This window comes from Leucopleurus acutus (assembly GCF_964270905.1).
Source record: "Leucopleurus acutus genome assembly, chromosome: 20".
Taxonomy (NCBI): domain Eukaryota; kingdom Metazoa; phylum Chordata; class Mammalia; order Artiodactyla; family Delphinidae; genus Leucopleurus; species Leucopleurus acutus.
Window position 1 is genome coordinate 58,273,613 of NC_139162.1, and position 8,500 is coordinate 58,282,112.

Sequence of the window (8,500 nt, forward strand, 5' to 3'; positions counted from 1 at the left end):
ATCTCATTGACAGTTGGATATTTCAGACAACACTTGAAGAGGTGAAGGAATAATCCATGTGAATATTTTGGGCATATGATCCAAGCAAAAGAAACAGCCAGGGTCATGTCATGTCCCAGGCAAACTCAGGTGCCCGTGTACATGAAACCAGTTGAGTGAGGCAGAAAGTTTAAGAGATGAGGTCAGTGGGAAATCCCTGGTTGTTCAGTGGGTAGGACTCAACACTTCCACTTCAGGGGGCCTGGGTTCAATCCCTGGTCAGAGAACTGAGATCCCACAAGCAGTGCGGTGCAGCCAAAACAACAAGAACAACAAAAACAAATAAACAAACAAAACAGAGAGAGAGGTCAGAAAGGAACATGAAGCTCCAAAGGGTCCTGGTAAGGATTTTGAATTTTCTCTTAGGAAAATGGTAGTCATTACAGAATTTTGACCAAAAGACTGACATTTTCTATCTCATCCGCTGCAAGGCCATGTTGTCTGGTAAGCTGAGAAAAGACTGCAGAAGAATAAGGGTGGGAGCATAGAGACTACTATTGAAGAAATCCAGGTAAGAAAGGATGTTAGCTCTGACCAGGCTGGTAGCAGAAGTGGTTATGGAAAGTAGTCAAACTCTGGATAAATTTTGAGAGCAGAGCCAATAGGATTTCTTATGACTGCATGTGGAGTGTCAGAAAAAGAATGCATCAAGGATAATATCTAGATTTTTGGCCTGCCTCAGCAAATGGAAGAACGGAATTGGCACCAACGGAGATAGGGAAAGCTATGACCAGGAAGGATTGGAAAAAAGCTCAGGATAACTTTTTTTTTAACATGTTGAGTTCGTGATGTCTACTAGAATTCCAACAAAAGGTCTATTATACAGATAACTGTGGAGTTTCAAAGTAAAGTATGTTATGGACATGTACACTTGCAAGTTTGGGGCTTATAGTGCTATTTACAGTCATGACACTGTATGAAATCACAATAGAATGTGAGTGAAGATTGAGAATTTAGACATGAATGAGCTCTTGAGCAGTCCCATATTAAAGGGATGGGAGAAAAAGAGGACCCAACAAATTCAAATTAAGAATAAAAATGTCAATTGTGGCAAAAGCTTCTGAGAGGACATTTAAACAAAATCTTAGAAGTTACCATTGGACGTAGGAGTTTGTTAATGACGATGCAGCTGTGAGGCTAATAAACCAAACCTAAGTGAGTACAGCTACATAGCTGAGGTAATCGGAAGAGAGAAAAAAAATGCTCTTTAAAAGTTCAGTTGTAAAAGGTGAAAGAGACAGTAGAACAGGAAATGTACTGGATCACTAAGAGAGAAAAAAGGATTTTTATTTTTTTAAATTATTCATTCATTCATTCATTTGGTTGTGCTGGGTCTTAGTTGCAGCAGCCAGGCTCCCCAGTTGTGACATGCGAACTCTTAGTTGCGGCATGCATGTGGGTGAATTATTTCACTTCCATTATTAAGAATTAATTGCTCAATGTTAATTTTGAAATTTTATTTTGAGGTTTAATTTTCTGCTTTTACTAAAATTTTTTTTTTAAAAGTTAGGATCTGAGCATTGCATTAGCTGAGCAAATCTATGGGATCTAGCTCCCTGGCCAGGGATTGAACCTGGGCCCCTGCACTGGGAGCAGAGTCTTAACCACTGTGCCACCAGTGAAGTCCCAGAAAAAACTATTTTTTGAAAGGTATAAGTGTTTATAATGTTAGTTTAAAAACAGACTGAGAGAGACAGCAGTAATAAACAGGTCACCAGTCATGAGATTTGATAAAGAACAAGTCCACAGAGAAGTTAAGACATGGGGGCATGGTCCCTAGCTGGCATTAAAGTTAAATGATTTGTTTTAGGTTAGGAGGCAGAAAGTGTTTTCAAATGGTGATTTCTTTTTTCTTTCTGAGGGGGACAGGGGCAGAATATCAAGATAGAGGGGAGTAATACTGGGGAACTTAATGAACTAACAATTAAGATGTACTGGTCTTGCCAAAAGTTTAATAAACATGTTGAGCCAAGAACTGCAATCTGGAGAGGAAAATAACAGGAGATGGAAAAATGCTGCTGGTCCAGGGGACAACATATGTGCACAGGAGTTCAAGTGAAATCTGTGAGCAGGGTTTGGGAAGTTTTAAATGACAGATCTATAATGACTGAGCTCTTTTCCCTGAAAGTACTGAAATATTTATAATTATTAAGACAGTTCAGGGGAAGATGTCCTAGATTTTCCAAATGTTCCCCAACTAAGTGAAGGTGGTAAGGCTAAAAAGGAAATCTCCATATGGAGTCTTTTTAGTCAATGGGAACACTGAAATCTTAGAACAGTGATGGTCGAACCCAGGACCTGACATCTCTAAAGAGCAGAGAATGTGTCTGAGACCCGAGATGGTGATTCTGAAAGTCTTCTCTCTTTAAGCCAGCATATGCTCCAGGCAGTAAGTGAAACTGTGCCAACAGTCACTGAGGTAGGATGCAATTCTACTCCCCTAATTGGTGGTTGTGGTATAAGGAGAGTTTCAGTTAGAAATATAAATAGGAATTATGACATCTGCTGCAAACAGCTTATGATATACCATGGAGATGATACTGCATCCATCTAAAATTGAAGTGTGGTTGTGTATAAAGAAAAAAGAAAGATCTCCCAAAGCCCTAGCATTATGGATGTCAAATCAAAATATTGTAAATTTGAGAAGACTACTTCTGTTTCACGAAACGTATTCTCCTTAAAATTGTTTAAAAACCCACTCCTGGACATATATCTGGAGAAAACCATAATTCGAGAAGATACATGCAGGGGAGTTCCCTGGCGGCCTAGTTGTTAGGATTCCTGCTGTGGCAAGGGTTCAATTCCTGGTGGGGGAAGTGAGATCATGAAAGCCAAGGAAGGCAGGAAGAAAGGAAGGAAGGGAAGGAGGGAGGGAGGAAGAAAAGATACATGTATGCATGCACCCCAATGTTCACTGCAGCACTGTTTACAATAGCCAAGACATGGAAGCAACCTAAATGTCCACATCAGAGGAATGGATACAGAAAATGTGGTAAATATATAATGGAATATTACTCAGCCATAAAAAAGAACAAAATAATGCCATTTACAGCAACATGGATGGACCCAGAGATTATCATACTAAGTGAAGTCAGACAGAGAAAGACAAATATCATACGATATCACTGAAATGTGGAATCTAAAAAGATGATACAAATGAACTTATTTACAAAACAGAAACAGACTTTGAAAACAAACTTACGGTTACCAAAGGGGAAAGGTGGGGGCGGGGGGAGAAGGATAAATTAGGAGTTTGGGATTAACATATACACACTACTATATTTAAAATAAATAACCAACAAGGACCTATTATATAGCACAGGGAATTCTACTCAATATTCTATAATAATCTATATGGGAAAAGAATCTGAAAAAGAATGGATACATGTGTATGTATAACTCAGCCACTTCGCTGTACACCTGAAATTAACACAACATTGTTAATCAACTATACCCCAATATAAAATAAAAATTAAAGGGACTTCCCTGGTGGCACAGTGGTTAAGACTACATGCTCCCAATGCAGGGGGTCTGGGTTCGATCCCTGGTCAGGGAACTAGGTCCCACATGCATGCTGCAACTAAGAGTTTGCATGCCACAACTAAGGAGCTCACATGCTGCAGCTAAGAAGCCCATGGCTGCAACTAAGGAGCCCCTGAGTTGCAACTAGGGAGCCTGCCTGCCACAACTAAGGAGCCCACATACCGCAATTAAGGAGCTAGTGAGCCACAACTAAGGAGGCTGCCTGCCATGACTAAGACCCAGCACAACCAAATAAATATTAAAAATAAAATAAAAATAAAAAAATTTTAAATTGTTTTAAAAAAGAGAAAACTGGTCCAAAATGGAGTCACTTGAACTGAACTTCACTCACTAAACCAAGACTTAACACCTAACTTAATTACAGTTTCAGCCTCCCCTAGAAACCGAATCTTAAATCAATCTGGAATTAACCTGGTCAGCACTAGTGAGGTAATCTGCCTGATAGACCCCTGCCTGCTGTCGCCTAAAGAAAGGTAACCTTACCACAAACAATAAGCTCTTTTATAGTATAACTTTCTCATAGCTCTTCAGAGTTCCTTTCTATTTGTTAGATGGGATGCTGCCCAATTCATGAATTACTGAATTAAGCCAATAAGATCTTTAAAATTTACTTGGCTGAATTCTGTTTTTTAACAAAACCAAATGGGACTACTTTGATGTTACCTAAGCAAACACCAGAGAGATTTATAATTTCAGATCTCTTTGCCTGAATTTCTTTGTTCTCAAATAGCCACATGGCTTGCTGCACAATCCTTTCAAGTTACCGGCTTAATGTCTTCATTAGAGTCCTTTCATGACAACCCTATTTAAAATAATAATAATAATAATAACTCTCTGACCTTTGTCTTAATTTTCTGTAGTACATACTGCAAAATGTACTCTTTCTAATGTACAATTCAGCATCTTTTGAGAGCATATATAATCATAAATACATCACTAAAATATACAGAAATTGGGAATTCCCTTTTGGTCCAATGGTTAAGACTCAGCTCTTTCATGGTTGTGGCCCAGGTTCAATCCCTGGTTGGGGAATTAAGATCCTGCAAGCTGCAGCCAAATAAATAAAAAGCAACAAGGGAAAAGCAACAAATAACATACAAGGGAATCCACATAAGGTTATCAGCTGATTTTCCAGCAGAAACTCTGCAGGCCAGAAAAGGGAAAAACCTACAACCAAGAATATTCTACCCAGCAAGGCTCTCGTTCAGATTCAACGGAGAAGTCAAAAGCTTTACAGACAAGCAAAAGCTAAGAGAATTCAGCACCACCAAACACAGTTTTACAACAAATGCTAAAGGAACTTCTCTAGAAGAAAAGGCCAGGACTAGAAACAAGAAAATTACAAATGGGAAAGCTCACCGGTAAAGGTAAACATACAGTCAAAGTAGGAAATCATCCACACACAAATATGATATCAAAACCAGCAATCATGAGAAGCAGAAAGTACAAATGCAGGATATTGGAAATGCATTTGACATTAAGAGACCAGCAACTTAAAACAATATATATATATATATATATATATAGACTGCTATATCAAAACCTCATGGTAACAGCAAAACAAACTTCCATGTACAAAATAAGTAAGTCACAGGGATGTAGTGTACAGAGTACGGAACATAGTCAGTAATATTGTAATAACTTTGAATGGTGACAGCAACAAGGATTATCATGGTCATCATTTTGTAATGTACAAAAATATCTAATTACTATGCTGTACAACTGAAACTAATAGAAGTCAATTATATAATACTTCAGGGAAAAAATCCCACTTGGATTCATCTCTGAATCCTCTGTTTCACTCTCTCACTATTATAAAACTGAATGTTTATGTCCCCCCAAAATTCATAGTTGACACAAAACCTCCCAATCTCATGGTATTAGGAGCCGGAGCCTTTGGGAGGAAATTAGGATTAGATGAGGTCATGAAGGCAGGCCCCACGTGAATGGAATTAGCACCCTTATAAATGTCACGAGAGAGCTTGCTCCTCTCTCTGTTCTCCACCATGTAAGGACACAGTGAGAAGATGGTGTCTATGAACCAGGAAGCAGGCCCTCATCTGAACCTGACCATGCAGGCATCCTGATCTTGGACTTCTAGCCTCCAAAACTGTGTGAAATAAACTCCTGGTGTTTATGTGTCATCTAGCTTACGGTATTTTGTTATAGCAACCCAAGCAGAACAAGACACTTTCCTTCCACATTAAGAAATCTAGTTAATCCTTAATAAAAACACATTCAGAATCCAGCCACTTCTAAGCTACCACTCTGTTCCATGAACCCTCAAGTGGCCTAATATAATAGCCTCCACCCCGGTTTTCCTTCCTCTTCCCTCAGTCTCACAATCTGTTCTCCACTATGCAGCCATATGCAGCCTGTTAAGACCTAGGTAAGGAAATTCCCTGGTGGCGCAGTGGTTAAGAATCCCCCTGCCAATGCAGGGGACATGGGTTCGAGCCCTGGTCGGGGAAGATCCCACATGCTGTGGAGCAACTAAACCCCATGAGCCACAACTACTGAGCCTGCGCTCTAGAGCACACGAGCCACAACTACTGAGGCCACGTGCCTAGACCCCATGCTCCGCAACAAAGAGAAGCCACCGCAATGAGAAACCTGCACACCACAATGAAGAGTAACCACCGCTCGCCACAACCAGAGAAAGCCCACACGTAACAACGAAGACCCAATGCAGCCAAAAATAAATAAATGAATAAATTTAGTTTTAAAAAACCTAGGTAAGATCATTCCCCTCCTCTGATCCAAACTTCCTGTCACCTCCAGAATAGATACTCAACTTCTTTTATTTTTTTTTAAATTAATTAATTAATTAATTTGTTTTTGGCTGTGTTGGATCTTCGTTTCTGTGCGAGGGCTTTCTCCAGTTACGGCAAGCGGGGGCCACTCTTCATCGCGGTGCGCGGGCCTCTCACTGTTGCGGCCTCTTCTGTTGCAGAGCACAGGCTCCAGACGCGCAGGCTCAGTAGTTGTGGCTCACAGGCCTAGTTGCTCCGCGGCATGTGGGATCTTCGCAGACCAGGGCTCGAACCCATGTCCCCTGCATTGGCAGGCAGATTCCCAACCACTGCTCCACCAGGGAAGCCCAATACTCAACTTCTTAGGCAGCCATTCCAGTCCTGAATCTTGTCTTCCTGCTCCTTCTTCCCACCTGATGGAAAGGAGATCTTAATGATCTCAACTCAGCTCTACCTCTAAACATTTTTCCATCCTGGTATTGAGATAACCTTCCCACATCCGTCTACATTCGGTGCCAGAAATGTTAATACCTCCATATAATCCTTCGTAGACTCGGGATCCTGAGCTTGGGTCCTTAACGAATACCACGACGCCACAATACAGAGAATATATGGGTGGGGGTAGGGATCAGTAAGGGACTGGGACACTCTACACGTACCGGTATAGGTCCCATAAGCGCTTCTACAGCCATGTTTTAAGAGACAGATTACAGATGAATGAATATAACCATGTCAGGTTTCAGTGGGTTCAGGCCCCTGTGTGCCCACGCCTGGCCCTTGAGCCTGGTGAACTAGGGCTGGATACCTAACCTCCGTGCCTCAGTGTCTCACCTTACTAGCTCTGTGTGCTTGAACGAAGATCCAACCTCCTGGTGCCCTAATACTCCATCCTCCTCCTTCAGTCTGTTACTCCGTTAAACAGCCTTTGGGAAACTTTTAAAATCCTAATGTAGTCTGTAACCCCCTTGGTTTAAAATTTTCCGCAGCGCTCAGAGTTCTGAGAATATAGGCAGAGGCCTCAGCCTGCTATTCCAGGCGCGACTCCGCCTCAAACTTTGTTCCTCACCAGGCACAACGGAGCCCAGGTTTTCCGAATCCTCACGGCTCAATCGCAACTCCAAGCCTTTGTACATGCCGGTTCCTGTGCCTGTAACCCTCTCCCATATCTAATCACACACCCGATAGTAAAATTAAACAGGAAAGCTGAGGTGTTGACCACTGTCAGAAACAGGAGTCCATATACTAGCGCCTCACCGTCCTGGACACCGGGGCCTGGGCTGCAGGGACGAGAGCATTTGGGGCTTTAGTGTCTGGTGGGATGAGGGCCTGAGGACAAGCGTTTACCTGAGGCGGGTCCCTCCGAGCGGCCGCAGCCATCCAGGCCTGTGGGCGGAGCGGGGCCAGGAGCGGGCCGGCGGTTCTTAAACCGGCCCTGGTGCAGATCATCTCGGGCGGCGCCGCGGCCGAGCCTCAGACTCGCCTTTGTGCAGCGGGAACAACGACTGCCCCGTCGCTTTCTCGGTCCTGTCCCGTCAGCTCCACTAAACGCTCCAGAACTTCTGTCCGTATGAACACACCCGAGCAGCCAAAATGACCGCCCGGAGGAGGACGCCGGAAGTCCCGGCCCACGCTAGGCAACCCTTACGGAAACGCCTCTGTTCTGAGCCTTCATTGGCTCAACAAGGCGGCTGGTCGACGCAGAGCATTCTGGGTACTGTAGTTCACACACTTGGGGTAACCCGCGCGTGGACTACTGGCAATCTTAGACCCCTGAGGGGCTCTGGGAAATGGAGTCAGCGGACCAAAGGACTTAGAAGGCGCTTGTCCTTTTTTTAAAAAAAATAAATTTTTTATTTATTTTTATTTTTGGCTGCTTTGGGTCTTCCTTTGGGTGCGCGGGCTTCTCATTGCGGTGGCTTCTTTTGCTGCCGAGCACGGGCTCTAGAGTGCAGGTTCAATAGTTGTGGTGCGTGGGCTTAGTAGCTCCGCAGCATGTGGGATCTTCCCAGACCAGGGATCAATCCCATGGTCCCTGCATTGGCAGGTGGATTCTTAACCACTGTGCCACCAGGGAAGACCCAGGGACTTGTCCATTCTTAAGGAGTAGATCTCAGGGTTTCTGGGGGATGTTGTGTTGCCTGCAGACGTTCAGCCATGGTTGATGT

At 43.0% G+C, this 8,500-nt stretch overlaps 1 protein-coding gene across 1 annotated transcript in view; it reads right to left on the bottom strand.

Annotated features, from left to right (window-relative positions):
• Positions 1-7,886, bottom strand: part of LOC309977146 (zinc finger protein 418-like) — a 29,147-nt gene extending 21,261 nt beyond the window's left edge. Inside the window, exon 1 of the mRNA XM_082863081.1 lies at positions 7,680-7,886. The gene's annotated coding sequence lies outside the window, so the exon portion shown is untranslated. The remainder of the gene's footprint in view (positions 1-7,679) is intronic.
• Between the last annotated feature and the right edge of the window lie 614 nt (positions 7,887-8,500).